A 17,911-nucleotide genomic window follows, 5' to 3' on the forward strand; every position below is an offset into this window, starting at 1 on the left:
ATACGCGACGGGTGCAGTAGCACCCGTCGCACCTTCCCACTCCGCCGGCTCGATTACGAGCCGGCATCCTCGTGGGAAGGTCGTTTTCCCCTGGGCTGGCGGGCGGTTTAACTGGAACCGCCCGCCAGCCCAGGGGAAAACTCGTAATACCCGCCGCGGTCTTTTGACCGCGGCGCGGTAATTTGGAGGGCGCGATCCTGGCGGGCGGCCTCCGCCGCCCGCCAGGGTCATAATGAGGCCCCTAGTGTGCAGTGGTGCACATGTAATCAGTTGCCAAACATCTCGTCCATATGTCTGTTATCAGGTGGATAGTGTCAACAGTGCTTTGCTGTGAAGCTTGTCCAAGCAATTGCAGCACATTATGATGCAACACTTGAACATCAATTCTGGCAAAATAGGTCCAACTTAGAACCTTCCATTTTGGGCACATGGGCACTGCAAAGTCTAAAAATCCCACTGCTTCCACAAAAGAAAAAGAGAGGGGTCAAGCACTAGTATTTTTGCCAGCTTTCCTTTCTACACACATGCTGTTGGGTGTTTGTGGTCGTACGGCTCCTCCTGCCTTAACATGCACATAATAGTAGCCTGGAGTTTCTTCTTTTCTGGGGACACTGAGGCAGGCGACTTTCAATATGTAGGTGGTGGGAGACTCAATGTGCACCTTGGGTCAGTCACTGTATGCCATGGTGTCTTCATTTAACTCAGAGTCTTGTGCCATTTTGCGGTCACTGAGGAGGGTGATTCTGTCCCACTGCTAGGGACAGAATTGCTTTGCATGAAGATGTCATTCTCTTCTTCCGCATGACCTCCCACCATGATTGGACCGAAGGCTCTCCTCACTTTCACCATGACCCCCTTCAGCAAATTTTTAAGATGTCTTCCCACTGGATTGCGTGATGTTTTTTCATATGGGTCATTTGGCCTTCAGTACCATAATGTGAACCAGGCTTATCTTGATGAACACTCATGTGGCAAATGGAGCATATTGCAATGATCTCCTCCGGTTTCCTAAGTGTACAAAAGTCTGAAACTGAGGAGGAGTGCTTTCATAGTGGGCCAGGGCCAATGCCTAAAGAAGAACTGGAGGTAGGTGGGTGTGTTGTTGATTGTCTCTCTGCAATGCATACTTCTACTGAGGTATGGGTTGGTGCAGGTCTCAGCTAGGACTTTACAAATATGGGAGCTGGCAGTGCTACCTATGCCACATCCTTTGGAGCAGGTTGAATAGAAGGACTAATGTCGGAGTCTTCTCTGCCAGCTTCTACAATGACTGGCTTGTTGTCGTCTTCCTCCTCCTCATCATCCTCTTCCATAATTCTAAGGCTTTCAGGAACTTTCCTTTTCGATTGCCTCTCCTGGCATCAACAGGACTCTGCCTAGGTCCATTCCATGTCCCCATCATCAGAAGTGGTGCTTGGAGAAGATGGTGGAGTAAGTTTCCTTTTTCTTGCTGGAGATCAGGGAGCCAATGATTCTAATAGAGGAGGTTCTTGCTCTGCAGAAAGCTCAACCCCCTGTCCTGCTATAACTTCAGGACGATCTACTATTGCTGGCTACAGCTGCTGTCCACTTTGCTCGATTTCCTGAAATGATTGGGTACTACTTTCTGAAAGGGACAAATCTAATTCAATGTCACTACTCAATGGCATTGCCATGATTATAGTGGCTGCCTCGCTGACAGACATGGGCTTGGGCTTTGGTTGGGGTTATAATGTTGATGCAGGAGTGCTGCTTCAAAGTTCCTCCCAAGAGGCTGATGCTGCAGGCACACGTCTCCCAAAAAAGGTTGTGGATAGCACCCCAGTGGTAGAAAGCTGCTTCTTCTCTCAGACTACTTTCTTGGCAGCAACTTTCTTTGGGGCCATCTTAAAGCTCTCAGTTGGCAGTGGCAGTAAGCTGCACTAGCAGAAGAAGAGCAGAGAGATCTGACATAACTGTACAGGCCTTCTGTGCAGTACTGTGGATGATGTCTCTTCTTCGCTTGTGCACGTAAGCAAGAATCTTGTTTTTGTGAAATATGGCATTGTTGAAGTTTGAATTACAGAAAAAGACAATATAATTTAGTGTGGTTGGTTACTTAGGTAATAAATAACAATTTATCCAAACATTTGAAATTCAAATCACACCATTATACCATAAAATGTAATTTTGAATCAGGATAACATAACATTCAGATGTAGTTATTTGCTTTATGTGCATGTACTCTAAAGAAGACACCTGTGCAGTCAGGGAGGTGTACGGGTAAATGGAATAATCCTTAAAATGAAGGTTAGTCTGTGCTATGGCAGGCAAGGTGGTCCAGCGAGAAATGGAATGATCATAAAAAAATTAATGATGCTGATGTGTCTGTAGTGTAGCTACTCCATGTGCAGGGTGTCCAAGATGAAATGGAATTATACCTTCAAAAAAGAATGCAGCTGTGTGCCTATGGAGAGGATGAATCGAGGCAAAGTGCAAAAAGAAAGAATAGAAACATTTTGTAAATAAAATGACATTACAAAAATCGAAGATAAAAATTATTCAACATTAAATGAATTAAAAATGAAAATAGAAAAATGTAATAAATAATTGCTGTATGGGAGTATAAGAAACCTATTGTGAGGCAAGGAGATGGAAATGACAAATGCAAAAAAAGTGTGGAATATAAAGCACTGTTCATCATAATCATATACATAATATATGTACTACACAGATCCTCAACCATATTATTAAACGGATATCACATCCATGCAAGCCTATGGTAAAAGCACACTGGCTAGCTGCAAAACAATGGCCACCAGCCAAATAGTCAAACAATAACAGTGAGCAAGGAGGCATGGGGACTAAAGAACACATGCAAGACTATGGCAAAACAACACTGCCAGGATGCACACAATGGCCACCAGCCACATGGTCATACAACAACAGCAATCAAGTATGCATGGGGAAAAAAGAACACATGCAAGTCTATGGCAAAAGCATACCGGCTGGATATATACAATGGCCTTCAGACACATGGACAAGTAACACCAGCGATCAAGGAGGCATGGTGAACAAAGAAGACATGCAAACCAATGGCAAAAGCACACTGGATGGCCACCAGTCTCATGGTCAAAAAACAACCGCAAGCAGGAAGGTATGAAGAATAAAGAACACAGGCAAGGATATGGCAAAAAGCACACTGGCTAGATGTACAAAATGCCCACAAGCCACATGGTCAAACAACAACAATGAGCAAATAGGCCTGAAGAACAAAGAACACGTTCAGGCCTATGGATACAGACTACATAAAATGGCCCATGGACACAAGGCATGGCGAACAAAGACAAGTGGTGAGTAATGACAAAGACACTGACACGTATACTGGCCAGAAAAAGGAGGCATGGTAACACTGAAGAAACCACTAACATTAATTCAGCAATGTCAAACATGAAAATAAATTGATCTATAAAAACACACATCTTCAGATAGCATCAAATATTACCCCAATTGTGCACTTTTTGCAGAAAAAAATATGAAATATAAACAATTGCCAACATTTGTCATTTAATCCAATGCCAAACCCTGCCCTAAATTATTATTTAAAAAAACATATACCACAGCAACATTTCTTTCATGCACTGAAGACTAGAACTGGGCCTACTGGCTGGATGGCTCGCTGGAAGACTAGGCAACTCAGTAAAATAAATAGATATTGCAAATGTAACAAACAAGCAGAGAGAAAAGGTACTGAACTGTGCAACATTTTTCAATTACAAAAGGTAAAAAATGAAATTTAAAAAAAACTAGGCCCCTACTTAAACTCCAGGCTACCCACCGTATTGACATTTAAAAATCAAATAAACCTACAAAGAAATACTGGAGCATGCCGTATCTTTATACAATAGTTTTTTAACTAAAGATATTTCAATTTTAGCACAAACCCATGTTTGCAACTTCTGGGTCTTTGTAATTATCGGTCTGTATCAAAGTACGAGGGTGGATGCATGGGAATAGCCATGCTTAACCCATGTTAAGCCTACCTGAGCATGGAGCACATGGCAGCACTATGCAATATGTTTTTAACAAAGGCACCCACAGCCATGTAAATTGGGCTTTTGGTTTCTTTGTAAATTTGAAATTAGATTTGGAATCAGGGCTGCACCAAAGAGTGGCACACTCCAGATGCATAATCTTATTAAATCTAAGACTAAGAGTCCAGCCAATGTCTTCATGATCCACTAGGTGGAGGACTACATTTAAATTCAACATCCATATTTGCACCAAATTAAATTCATTGCATGCTATTGCACTTCTGCTCTAGCTTTTCAAAATGACATACATTTTAAAAGTGATGTATTTTTGTGGCAGCAGTTATCCTCCCCTGACAAGTTCAAAAAATGACATCCGCATGGATTGTCATGTGAAAAAGTGTAATCTTGTATCCTCGGGTTGGTTCAAATGTCAGTCAAAATGTGTTATCTGCACTGGTGCAAACTACATGCTTCTGAAATTGCAGTACAAAATTGCACCATACTGGGGGAAATATATCATTCATGGTCCAAGGATAGTGAAGCCAACTCAGGATCCTGATGAGCAGAGAATTTGATTGAAAATGGCTGTGATAGGAAAGTGCCCAAAATGCAACATGGACACATCACAATTTTCTTCTGAAAACTGAACCCTTTTTTCAATGTGGCTAGCTGTGTATGTTGGGCAATACCTCAGCAGACACCTAGGGAAACCTAGCAAACCTGCACAGTTCTGAATACTAAACCTCCAGTTGAATCCAAGGAGGGGTGACTTGTTTGGTTCCCACCAGGTTTCCCTATGCAGAAACCCACACAAACATAAAATCTTTACTAAAAAACACATTTTTTTCACAATTCTGTGATGCAAAGTTCTGGCATCTGCAGGGAGCTACTCATTTCCTACCAGCTACCGTTCTCCCAAGGTTCCCTCAAGTCTCCCAAAAAGAAAAGTCCCATGCGGCAGGTGGGAGAGGCAATGAGGAAAAAAGCAAAGAGAAAACAGTGAAAATGAGGGAAAACAAGAAGAAAGGACACAAAAAACAGGTGTAAAGCAAGGAGAATGCAGCGAAAATGAGGAAAAGGCAAGGAGAAGGCATAAAAAATGGGGAAAAAAGCAAGGAGAAAGCAGTGGGAATGGGGGAAAGCAAGGAGAAGGCACACAAAACAGGGAAAAAGCATAGAGAAAGCAGTGAAAACAAGGGAAAAGCAAGGAGCTGGCACGCAAAAATGGGGAAAGAACAAGGGAAACGCTCTGAGATAGAGGGAAAGCAAGGAGAAGGCACACAAAAAACAAAGGAAAAAACAATGAGAAAGCAATGAAATGAGGAAAAAGCAAGGAAAAGGCACACACAAATGGAGGAAAGGCATGGAGAAAGCAGTGAAAATGAGGGAAAAGCAGGGAGAGGACAGAAAAATATGGGATGGAAGCAAGGAGAAAGCAGTGAGAACAAGGGAACAAGCAAGGCGAAGTGACTCCAAAAACAGGGGAAAAGCAAGGAAAGGACGGGCACAAGAATGATGCAGCGGCACGGGGAAAGCTGGGCCTGGGATATCGCTTCTGGGAATCTACCCTTTTGCGGGCACTAGGCCCACCCACACAGGTGAGGTATCATTTTTATCAGGAGGTGTGAGAAAATAGCCTCTTTCTAGCCTTGTTACCCCCACTTTTGGCCTGTTTGTGAGTGTATGTCAGGGTGTTTTCACTGTCTCACTGGGATCCTGCTAGCCAGGACCCAGTGCTCATAGTGAAAACCCTATGTTTTCAGTATGTTTGTTATGTGTCACTGGGACCCTGCTAGCCAGGACCCCAGTGCTCATAAGTTTGTGACCTATATGTATGTGTTCCCTGTGTGATGCCTAACTGTCTCACTCAGGCTCTGCTAACCAGAACCTCAGTGGTTATGCTCTCTCTTTACAAATTGTCACTAACAGGCTAGTGACCAATTTCACCAATTCACATTGGCATACTGGAACACCCTTTAATTCCCTAGTATATGGTACTGAGGTACCCAGGGTATTGGGGTTCCAGGAGATCCCTATGGGCTGCAGCATTTCTTTTGCCACCCATAGGGAGCTCTGACAATTCTTACACAGGCCTGCCATTGCAGCCTGAGTGAAATAACGTCCACGTTATTTCACAGCCATTTACCACTGCACTTAAGTAATTTATAAGTCACCTATATGTCTAACCTTTACCTAGTAAAGGTTGGGTGCTAAGTTACTTAGTGTGTGGGCACCCTGGCACTAGCCAAGCTGCCCCCACATTGTTCAGGGCAAATTCCCCGGACTTTGTGAGTGTGGGGACACCATTACACGCGTGCACTATACATATGTCACCACATATGTATAGCGTCACAATGGTAACTCCGAACATGGCCATGTAACATGTCTAAGATCATGGAATTGTCACCCGAATGCCATTCTGGCATTGGGGAGACAATTCCATGATCCCCTGAGTCTCTAGCACAGACCCGGGTACTGCCAAACTACCTTTCCCGGGGTTTCACTGCAGCTGCTGCTGCTGCCAACCCCTCAGACAGGTTTCTGCCCTCCTGGGGTCTAGCCAGGCTTGGCTCAGGAAGGCAGAACAAAGGACTTCCTCGGAGAGAGGGTGTTACACCCTCTCCCTTTGGAAAAAGGTGTCAGGGCTGGGGAGGAGTAGCCTCCCCCAGCCTCTGGAAATGCTTTGATGGGCACAGATGGTTCCCATCTCTGCATAAGCCAGTCTACACCGGTTCAGGGATCCCCCAGCCCTGCTCTGGCACGAAACTGGACAAAGGAAAGGGGAGTGACCACTCCCCTGACCTGCACCTCCCCTGGGAGGTGCCCAGAGCTCCTCCAGTGTGCTCCAGACCTCTGCCATCTTGGAAACAGAGGTGCTGCTGGCACACTGGACTGCTCTGAGTGGCCAGGGCCAGCAGGTGACGTCAGAGACTCCTTCTGATAGGCTCTTACCTGTGTTGCTAGCCTATCCTCCTTCCTAAGTAGCCAAACCTCCTTTTCTGGCTATTTAGGGTCTCTGCTTTGGGGAATTCTTTAGATAATGAATGCAAGAGCTCATCAGAGTTCCTCTGCATCTCTCTCTTCACCTTCTGCCAAGGAATCGACCGCTGACTGCTCTGGACGCCTGCAAAACCGCAACAAAGTAGCAAAGACGACTACTGCAACCTTGTATCGCTGATCCGGCCGCCTTCTCCACTGTTTTCCTGGTGGTGCATGCTGTGGGGGTTGTCTGCCTCCTCTCTGCACTAGAAGCTCCGAAGAAATCTCCAGTGGGTCGACGGAATCTTCCCCCTGCAACCGCAGGCACCAAAAGACTGCATCACCAGTCCTCTGGGTCCCCTCTCAGCATGACGAGCGTGGTCTCTGGAACTCAGTAACTCTGTCCAAGTGACTCCCACAGTCCAGTGACTCTTCAGTCCAAGTTTGGTGGAGGTAAGTCCTTGCCTCCCCACGCTAGACTGCATTGCTGGGTACCGCGTGATTTGCAGCTGCTCCGGCTCCTGTGCACTCTTCCAGGATTTCCTTCATGCACAGCCAAACCTGGGTCCCCAGAACTCTAACCTGCAGTGCACGACCTCCTGAGTTGTCCTCTGGCGTCGTGGGACCTTCTTTTGTGACTTCGGGTAAGCTCCAGTTTACTCTTCTTTGTAGTGCCTGTTCCAGCACTTCTGTGGGTGCTGCTTGCTTCAGAGTGGGCTCTTTGTCTTGCTGGACACCCCCTCTGTCTCCTCACGCAATTGGCGATATCCTGGTTCCTCCTGGGCCGCAGCAGCATCCAAAAACCTTAACGGCAACCCTTGCAGCTAGCAAGGCTTGTTTGCGGTCTTTCTGCACGGAAACACCTCTGCAAGCTTCTTTGTGACGTGGGACATCCATCCTCCAAAGGGGAAGTTCCTAGTCCTCTTCGTTCTTGCAGAATCTACAGCTTCTACCATCCAGTGGCAGCTTCTTTGCACCCACAGCTGGCATTTCCTGGTCATCTGCCCACTCCCGACATGATTGTGACTCTTGGACTTGGTCCCCTTGTTCCACAGGTACTCTCGTCCGGAAATCCATCGTTGTTGCATTGCTGGTGTTGGTCTTCCTTGCAGAATTCCCCTATCACGACTTCTGTGCTCTCTAGGGAACTTAGGTGCACTTTGCACCCACTTTTCAGGGTCTTGGGGTGGGCTATTTTTCTAACCCTCACTGTTTTCTTACAGTCCCAGCGACCCTCTACAAGCTCACATAGGTTTGGGGTCCATTTGTGGTTCGCATTCCACTTCTAGAGTGTATGGTTTGTGTTGCCCCTATACCTATGTGCTCTCATTGCAATCTATTGTGACTGTACATTGTTTGCATTGCTTTCTATTGCTATTACTGCATAATTTTGGTATTGTGTACATATATCTTGTGTATATTTGCTATCCTCATACTGAGGGTACTCACTGAGATACTTTTGGCATATTGTCATAAAAATAAAGTACCTTTATTTTTAGTATATCTGTGTATTGTGTTTTCTTATGATATTGTGCATATGACATCAGTGGTATAGTGGGAGCTTTACACGTCTCCTAGTTCAGCCTAAGCTGCTCTGCTAAGCTACCTTTTCTATCAGCCTAAGCTGCTAGACACCTCTTCTACACTAATAAGGGATAACTGGACCTGGTGCAGAGTATAAGTACCCCTTGGTACCACTACAAACCAGGCCAGCCTCCTACAGGAGGTATGTGGGAACTCTGCACAGCACAACATTTGAGGCTTCTAGCAGATTCCAGTAATTTTAGGGATCCACATGAGTTACCTTGGAGTTCCCCCCTGTCTCATTTACGAAAATATCAAAAGTTGGCAGATTTTCCCCAGAGACAATGTAGACCCTGGTACAGAAAGACAAAAAAGACAAATATTATTGCACGAACATCCACTCCTCGAGTTACCTACACACTGCTGGTATTAGATACAAGGGTGAGTGAAAAGTTCAAAATGCAAATTTATTAACAAAACAGTTCACAAAAATGAAGTTCACTGTTAATAATTAAAGTTTCAGAACAATGAACCAATGACTCATCGCTCATCAGATGTTAAGCCATTACAAGGCACCAACAACTTTAAAACCCATTCACACACCTTTCATGTGTTTCATACACAAAAACCTTCACAGTGCCAGCTGTGGGCCCAGCACATTACAACACTCACATCAACAAACTGAGCCATTCAAAGGCCCATCACTTTCATATGTCTAGAGGACACACATAGCAATCACACCACCTTGCATCTGATGGAGTGAGTGGACTGAGGTTTGGCTGGCAATGTGTGTGTAGTAAGTCACTACACACACACCGACAGCCAAATGCCAGCTCACACTTACCGTCAGCCGGAGGACTATCAGACATACCACAGGTGCACACAATACCAACCACATGCTAGTTCATACACAACAATCAAACTACTGGGAAACTCCTTGATTATGGATTAGAAGGGCCCTAGCGTAGAACATGCATCTCAGGTTTTGCACGTCTCTTCAGACACAGACTCTACATCTCATACAGAGAAAGTTTTTTTTGGGTGTGGGAGGAATGTAATCAGGAAAGTGGTGATCTTTCGATCTGACAACATCCTCCACCACTCCAACTGTAGAAACACATGCCTGCTCAGCTACAACAAGGCTACCTATTATGAACAGCTGAAACTGTAGAGGTTAATTTGCATTTGCTCTCCATCAATAGCCAGTGAATGGTTAGTCCTTATGAGGTGTGAAAACTGCTCCTAGAGCACAGATAATGGATTGGGTGTGTGCAGGTGATTTCTCTTCCTCTAGCAGCAAGACCAGCTGTGTTGTACTCTGTAATTTAATTTACTTCAAAGGGTCCTCTCCCGTCATCCTTTCACAAACAAACATTAGGTGACACTAAAATGGCCCCAGCCTTTGTTCTCCCTGTCAGGCAGGTATCAAACTTAGTGGGGAATTACTGCTCCCAGAACCGGTTTGCAGTGACCACAGAGGACAAGTTTTAATATTCATATCTCCGGTTCTCCTTATTGGAGTTTTGGCATTTTCAGGTCAATTATTCATTAAATGTTATTCTATTTTTGTAATTTTGTTTGGGATTTTTATTTCTTGGTAATTTTTGACTGTTTACCACATACATATTTTACAAATTACAATTAAGCTTATCTGCTTTGTCTCATGGCTACCAGGGAATTGAGCTCAGGTTCACTTAGAGACAAGAGTTGGGTTTATTCCTTGAGGTGTGCAGTCTCCCCATACCAAATAATAATCTGTTTTCTCACAGATTCTTACAGCTTCTCAGAGCCCATCATTTTAATCTAGTCATGCAGCCAATGTAAATGACTCGGGGCTACATATACGAAGCTGAAGAATTGCGAGTTAGGAATAGTGACTCAATGGGAATCGCTATTTCTGACTCGCAAAACGTGATGTAAGTACAAATCGCGATTCCATTTTGCGATTCGGTGCGGAGTTGCATCACAATTTTCGAAATCACGAATTGCACATGGGTGTGGCCCAGAGTCTCAAATTGCGAGCAGGTGCCAAAAAAAAAGAAGAAAACACACTTCCTGGTTCTGAGTGATGACATCAGAACCAGGAAGTACCCCCAATGGAACTGGGAGGAGTCTACCCAGCACAGACAGCAGAGCCACACCCAGCTGAGAGACCTCAGACCAAGGACACACCCACTGCAGGGAGGAACAGAAAACTGAAATTCTGGAGGTCTTGAATGAGGAGTGCTGCCTGCACCATGAGGTCCTGTTTGGCAAGGCAGCAATGAGTGTCCCTGACACACAGAAGAAGAAGATCTTGCTGCACATTAAGAGTAAGATCAATGCGATTGAAGTCAGCCATCACACCATTGATGAGGTCCGCAAAAGGTGGTACTACCTCAGGTCCAGGACCAAAGGTGGCATAGCGGATGAGGGAGGCACACGGAACTGGTGGATGACTATCCACAGTACCACCTTCTACAGCCATAGAGAGCATGGTGGAGACCACACTGGAGCCGGAGGTTGTCGTAGGAATTGGGGACATGGACAGTTCAGCACCAGGAACATCCAAAAGTGAGTAGAAAATCTCACTTATTTACACCATTCAGTGCACCATGCACACAACCACAGTACACAAAAGCATGCATCATCCAAATTTGTTCCATGCCTATATTGCAACCTACAGAACAATGCATTATGGGCAAACTTTTGAGGAATATTAATTTTGATACACCACACACCTGAGAGGCACTGACAGTGTATCCCCTGTGTCCCACAGGTCTCCCACAATTACCCACCGATGGCCCTAGTGTGCAGGGAGAAGAAGCTGCCACCACCACAGAAAACAACACGGCCAGCATATCTGAAGGGGAGTGCATGACCACACCACTTGTCCACCATGCACGTGAGACTACCGAGAAAACAGATGGTGACACTGAGACAGGAAAGCTGACACTGGGGCCACAGATGAGTGTGAGTTGGCCACATAGAACAGCTGGGTCTGGGCAGAGACGGCATCGTCAAACAAAGTCAGCGGGTGAGAAGGATGTCACCGATTAACAATTCCTAGGACTGGAGGCATCCCTACTGAGCAGTCACCGCCGGCAAAATAAACAAATGCGGTTGATGAACAGGAACCTGTGTATCTGCAACAGACACTCACACAGGGATTTGCCAATTTTGACACACAATTTACCAACATGAACAAAAACATGGTAAACCTCACCACCACCGTCAATGACCTGTGCAGGGAAATGGTAGCAAATCGGGACCATGCAAGGTGCAGAGAGCGCAACACTGCTGCCCATTTGGACTGGCTCAGTCAGTCGATTGGACGCCTTGCAACCACAACTTCCTGCGTGTCAAGGCGCACTGTTACGCTACAGGTGGAACTTGACCACTTTGCCGGAGATGTAGCAAGGGAACTAGGGCATATCAGTCATGCTGTGGACCTCATACAGACCACCCAAGCAGCAAGGGGCATTGGCGATACCCCTCAGGACAGTCAGGACATCTCCAGCGTGAGCAGCATGTCTGCCTCAGATGTACGCATACTGCGGAGTAGCAGTGACCGCCAGAGATCAGGGGCCCAACCAGGAACGGGCCATGGTGGGCGTAGTCGCAGGAGGGTGTGATTTTGCTTATCTTGGATTTGTCTGAGGCACATGATATAAATGTGTCAGACGTTGTTACATTTTATGTTTTTATTGCTAGCTAACGGTCAACAGTTCATTAGTACACTCCTGACATTAAAGGGATATTTTTTGTTGCACAACCTGGCTATGTGTCTCTTACATTTGTGAATACTGTAACGGTTGCCACATACCTACCACAGTAGTGAGTTGCAATGTGGTCCTGTCTCCATCTGCCCTCCATTGCGATGCTACCATCCCCAGGCGGTCGTTGTGGTGGCTCTTGCTCCTCATCCTCTGAATCTGTGTCATCTAGAGTAAGATGTAACCCACGTCTGGTTGCTACATTGTGTAGGATGGCACATGTCGCCACAATCTTGCATGCAGTCTCTGGAGCCTACTGGAGTGCACCTCCACTTTTGTACAGGCATCAAAAACGTGAGTTCAACATGCCAAAGGTCCTCTCAATGACGGTTCGCTGATGTCCAATGTTGTGGCAGCTCTTATTCTGATTGGCAGGTGTTAGGTTTGGTGTGAGTATCTATGGCCTCAGAGAATATGCACTGTCACCTGTGTAACAAAACTGCAGACATGAGCATGGCTTCAGTTGGTTATGCAGTGACATGTATTTGAGACATCAGTGTGTACTACACAGTACCTAATAAATATCCTTCACCAAACTCCCCACATTCTAGGCTTTGGTGTATCCCACTGTTCCTGAATATGTATGCATCATGTGTGCTCCCTGGAAATTTTGCCACTACATCAGTTATTATATTATGGGCATCACATACCACCTGGATGTCGAGTGAGTGTGTACATTTCCTGTTGCAGAACACATATTCCAGATTTGCAGGTGGCTAAATGGGTATATGTGTACCGTCCTCACACCCTATTAGATGGGGAAAGTTTGCAATTCTGTAAAAGTCCAATTTGGTGTTGTGCATTTCCTCCTCATTCCTGGGAAGGTATAAGTATCTGGATATGTGTGTGAGTATGGCATCTAAGAACCATCTAAAGAATTGTGACAGGGCACTTTGGGACACACCACCAGCAACAGCAATCACTCCCTGGTAGCTACCCGAGGCCAAGAGGTGCAGTGAGCAGAGCACTTGCACATGTGTGGGGATAGAGGAGCTGAGCAAGGTTTGGTGTTCTAGCTGAGGTTTCAGCAGTTCAATAATCTATAAGATAACTGCGCTGCTCAGTCTGTATTTGTCATATATTTCCTCCTCAGTTTGTTGAAATATGGTCTGCCTGGTTCTGTATATCCTCTACTGCCTCTGCCTCCTCCTTCTCTGCTGGGCAGCCTGGACTCTCCCCCCCGATGCAATCATGTAGAGTGCAGTCATTTTGAGAAACCCAGATGCCTTCTGGGTCTGCTTTTATACTTTGGTTCTGATTACCACCTGTTTGGTATCAGTGATAATCTGGGTGTGCAAAACAGGCTTTTTGTGACTATTCACAATTTGCGACTACCTTATACATGCGGTTTGCGACTCACAAATTGGAGATTTCTTATTTGCGAGTTGCACTATCACGTCGCAAATTTTGCGAGTCGGTAACTGCTTGCATAACTATTTGGGACTCCGAAATGTCATTGGAACATACCATTTCACTTTTTGCATGGCCGCAAATAGCGCTGCGACCAATTTGCGACTCGCAAAACATACGTACATGTAGCCCAAACTTCCTTTGTGAAATAATTGCAGCAGCCTGTAGTTCTCCTGCCTCTTCATTCTTACCCTGCACCCTTAAACATTGTGGTTCTGCAGGGATCTATTTTATACCTATTTTAACATCAAGCTGTGATATTTAAATGTTTCCCTTAGCTATTCTGCTTCTTTAGATGGGTGTGCATTTTATAGGTATGTAGATGATACTCATTTTCAATCTAGCAGGGAATGTTGGGGGTAGCAAATAATTTTTTTAAAGACTAAGGCCCTCATTACAACCCTGGCGGTCAGTGATGAAGCAGTGGTAATACCGCCAACAGGCCAGCGGTAAAAAAAAAAAGGAATTATGACCAAGGTGGAAACCACTCAGACAAACAGCCACTTTAACACACACCGACCGCCATGGCGGTAGCAACAAGCACCACAGAGGTAACCGGCAACAGCCAGGTGGAAGACAATGTTCCGCCCACTCTATTAAGACAGGCCTATCCGCCACCTTTTCCAGGGTGGTACCAGCGACGACAAAAGCACAGTGGAAACAGAACACAGAAGGCAAAGGACTCATCTCTGGACACTCAGGGAACAACCATGACGCCATGGAGCAAGAGTTGCACATCTTCCCCATGCTGCTATACCCCTTCCTGCATTACGAAGTTCAACGCCGGTGAAGACGACCACGGTTAGTACTGCCGCCTAGCACACAGGGGAGGGGGGAGGAAAAAGAGAGTGACACACACATGCAACACACAACACCCCTACCCCCACCCCAACACCATACACACAACCACATGCAACAACATTACATATCCACCCACACCCTTCAGGAATAAAGCAAGGACAAAAGGAATTGATTAAAGTGAGTGTAATACGATAAAATAGTATAAATACGTGATTCAAAATTAAGAAGTATATACATATTTACAAATGGAGGGACACTGCCCAGTCCTCAATGTCCGTGGGCCACAGGGCCACTACAACATAGGCCAAGGCCCCACCTCACTCCTGCAACAACACGGAGAGAACACTGCAGGGGCATCAGGTCAAAAATGCACAGGCACTTCAGGGGGACAGGGAATGGGGGGGCACCTCAGCCAGAAGATGGTACAACGCCATTGGTCCTGGAGAGGGCTACATGCCCACTGCTTAGTCCTGGGGAGTGCAAGGCCACAGTCTCTCTAGTGGGTGGTTTGCCCACTGCTTGGTCCTGGGGAGTGCAAGGCCACAGTCTCTCTAGTGGATGGCTTCTTCCATTGGTTCTGGAGGGGGCCTTATGCCCAGTGTGCTTCATCCTGGCAAGAATAGGGTGAGTGGTGGCTTCTTCCACTGGTTCTGGAGGGGGCCTTGTGCCCAGTGTGCTTCATCCTGGCAAGGATAGGATGATTTTATATTAATTTACTTATAAGTCCCCAGTAGAGTGCACTGTATGTGCCCTGGGCCCGTAGAGTAAATGCTACTAGTGGGCCTGCAGCACCGGTTGTGCCACCCACTTAAGTAGCTCCTTAACCTTGTCCCAGGGATGCCCTTGCAAGGCCTGTGTGTGCAGTTTCATGCATTGTTCATGCATTGTTTGAGTGGTAGATGCTGATCTGAAAGGAGCAGGGAGGTCATATTTAGTATGGCCAGAATGGTAATACAAACTCCTGCTGACTGGTGAAGTTGGATTTATTATTACTATGTTAGAAATGCCACTTTTAGAAAGTGAGCATTTCTTTGCACTTAAATCCTTCTGTGCGTTCCAATCCACGTCTGGCTAGGTTTAGTTGATAGCTCCCTTGTGCATTCACTCAGCTACACCCCAAACATAGGATACTCAGCCTCACTTCCATACATCTGCATTTTGAATGGGTCTTCCTGGGGTGGGAGGGTGGAGGGATTGACACTTACATGTCAAAGGACAGTAGCCTTCCCTCACACAAAGGACTGCCACACCCCCTACTGGGACACTGGCAGACAGGGTTGAACTGAAAGGGGACCTTGTGCACTTCTAAACTACTCTTTGAAGTCTCTCCCACTTCAAAGGCACATTTGGATATTAAAGCAGGGTCTCTGACCCTACCAACTTAGACACTTCTTGGGGTAGACACTATCTCACAGACACTTCTTGACAAGAAACCTGCTGGTGAAGAATCCCTGAACCAGACCTGTCAAGAGGAACTACCTGGCTGCCCAGAAGACTCACTGGGACTGCTTTTCAGACAAGGACTGCTTCCTTGCTGTTGCCCTGCTGCCTTGCTGCTCCCTGGCTGTGCTAAGAAGTGCTCTCCAAGGGCTTGGATAGAGCTTGCCTCCTGTCCCCTGCAGTCTCAGGACCAAAAAGACTTCACTCCTGCAACTGAGCTCCTTGTGCGGGGAAGATTTGGTGCACAGCCTGCTAAAAACGACGCACAGCCTGCCCTGCGGTGAGGAAATTACCGCACGTCAAACCGTAACAACGCAGTCCAAGTTTGCAAGGAGAAGATCGACGCAGCGCCTGCATTGCAACCGGAACTTCGATACAGGGCCCACCAGACCGACGCACAGCCAACACGGGACGGCACAGCCCGACTTCCAGAGAGGAATCGACACAGCGCCTGCCATGTCGAAGAAATTTCCATGCAACACCCACTGGATCGATGCAGCATTTGTGACTTCGCTCTGCAAGCCCAGGATTCCATTATTATTCATGAGGTAGGTCAATTTACAACACAACTGCAAATTTAAAAATAAAACTGTCATACATTAGGAATTTCAATTTCGTAAAATTCCTAATTTTGATACATCAGGCCCTATGTGGTGTCTGTGATGAAATGAAGGTAAAATGAGAAAGCTCAATGTAATATTGGAGGAGCATTCTTATGGTGGGAAGGATGTACCTGCTTTGTGGCAGTAAGTGAGATTCCAGGCCAAATGGGCTGGGGGTCTCCAGAAGACACAGCAGACGGTTTTCACCATCCTCTGAACTTCTGACAGGTAGGTTGCTGCCACAAAGGCTACCTCCAAGCTGGCCCCATTAAGAGTTTCCCACTAGGCTGGCGGAAACTTCAGTTTCCGCCTGCCAGCCTAGTGGGAAACAGGCTACAGCATTGTCGCTGGCTTGAAATCGAGCCGGCGGCAATGCTGTAGCTTGCAGGGTGCTCCAGTACCATCGCAATGTTCACAGTCTGGAAAGCAGCCAATGGACATTGTGATGTGCTGGGCAGGGGGGAGCCCCCGCACCTGTTCTCCACCAAATGTTTCATGGGGGTGTTTCTCCCATGAAAAGGCTGGCGGAAAACAAGGTTGTGGCAGATTAGGATCTTTGCCACGTTCAGACCGCTGGGATCCAAGATCCTGGCTGAGCTGGCAGTTCCCTGGTGGTCAGACCGCTACATTAAGGGGGTCATTATGACATTGGTGGTAAGTGCTGCTTACCGCCATGCTGACTGCCGCCAACATAGCGCGACCGGAGCGGTATACTGCTACCTGTATTATGACCCACACATAGAATTCCGCCACTATGCAGACACACACACAAGTCCGCCAGCCCAAAGCTCAGTGATAAACTGGCAGTACCAAAACCCACACCTTTACGGCAACAGAACTACGCCCACAGCATTATGACCCACGAATTACCATGGCGGACATTCAATGGCGCTAAACCATTGGCAGTACATACTGCCGCGCTCAAAATACACACACTCAAACAAAACAACAGCAAATTGGACAATTTAAACTACACACACCTGACACACATACACACACCACACCCACACACCCACACCACTATAAAACACACACACACAATACCCACAACCCTTTACGACTGAAACTTTTTTTACTACTGAGTGAGAGAGACACCAAGAGCACCCACAGAACCAGAGCCAAGGAACACCATCACCCATACACCATCCACGCACCTCACAGCACACACCCCAACACATCACCCGACGCACCCTCATACATACCACTCATACTACACCCATGGCACCTCAAAGATACCCCAGGTTCTCAGAGGAGGAGCTAAGGGTCATGGTGGAGGAAATCATCAGGGTAGAGCCACAGATATTCGGATCACAGGTGCAGCAGACATCCATTGCTAGGAAGATGAGGCTATGGCGGAGAATCGTGGACAGGGTCAGCGTCGTGGGACAGCACCCCAGAACAAGGGATG

This window comes from Pleurodeles waltl, chromosome 8, assembly GCF_031143425.1.
Source record: "Pleurodeles waltl isolate 20211129_DDA chromosome 8, aPleWal1.hap1.20221129, whole genome shotgun sequence".
NCBI classification, from domain to species: domain Eukaryota; kingdom Metazoa; phylum Chordata; class Amphibia; order Caudata; family Salamandridae; genus Pleurodeles; species Pleurodeles waltl.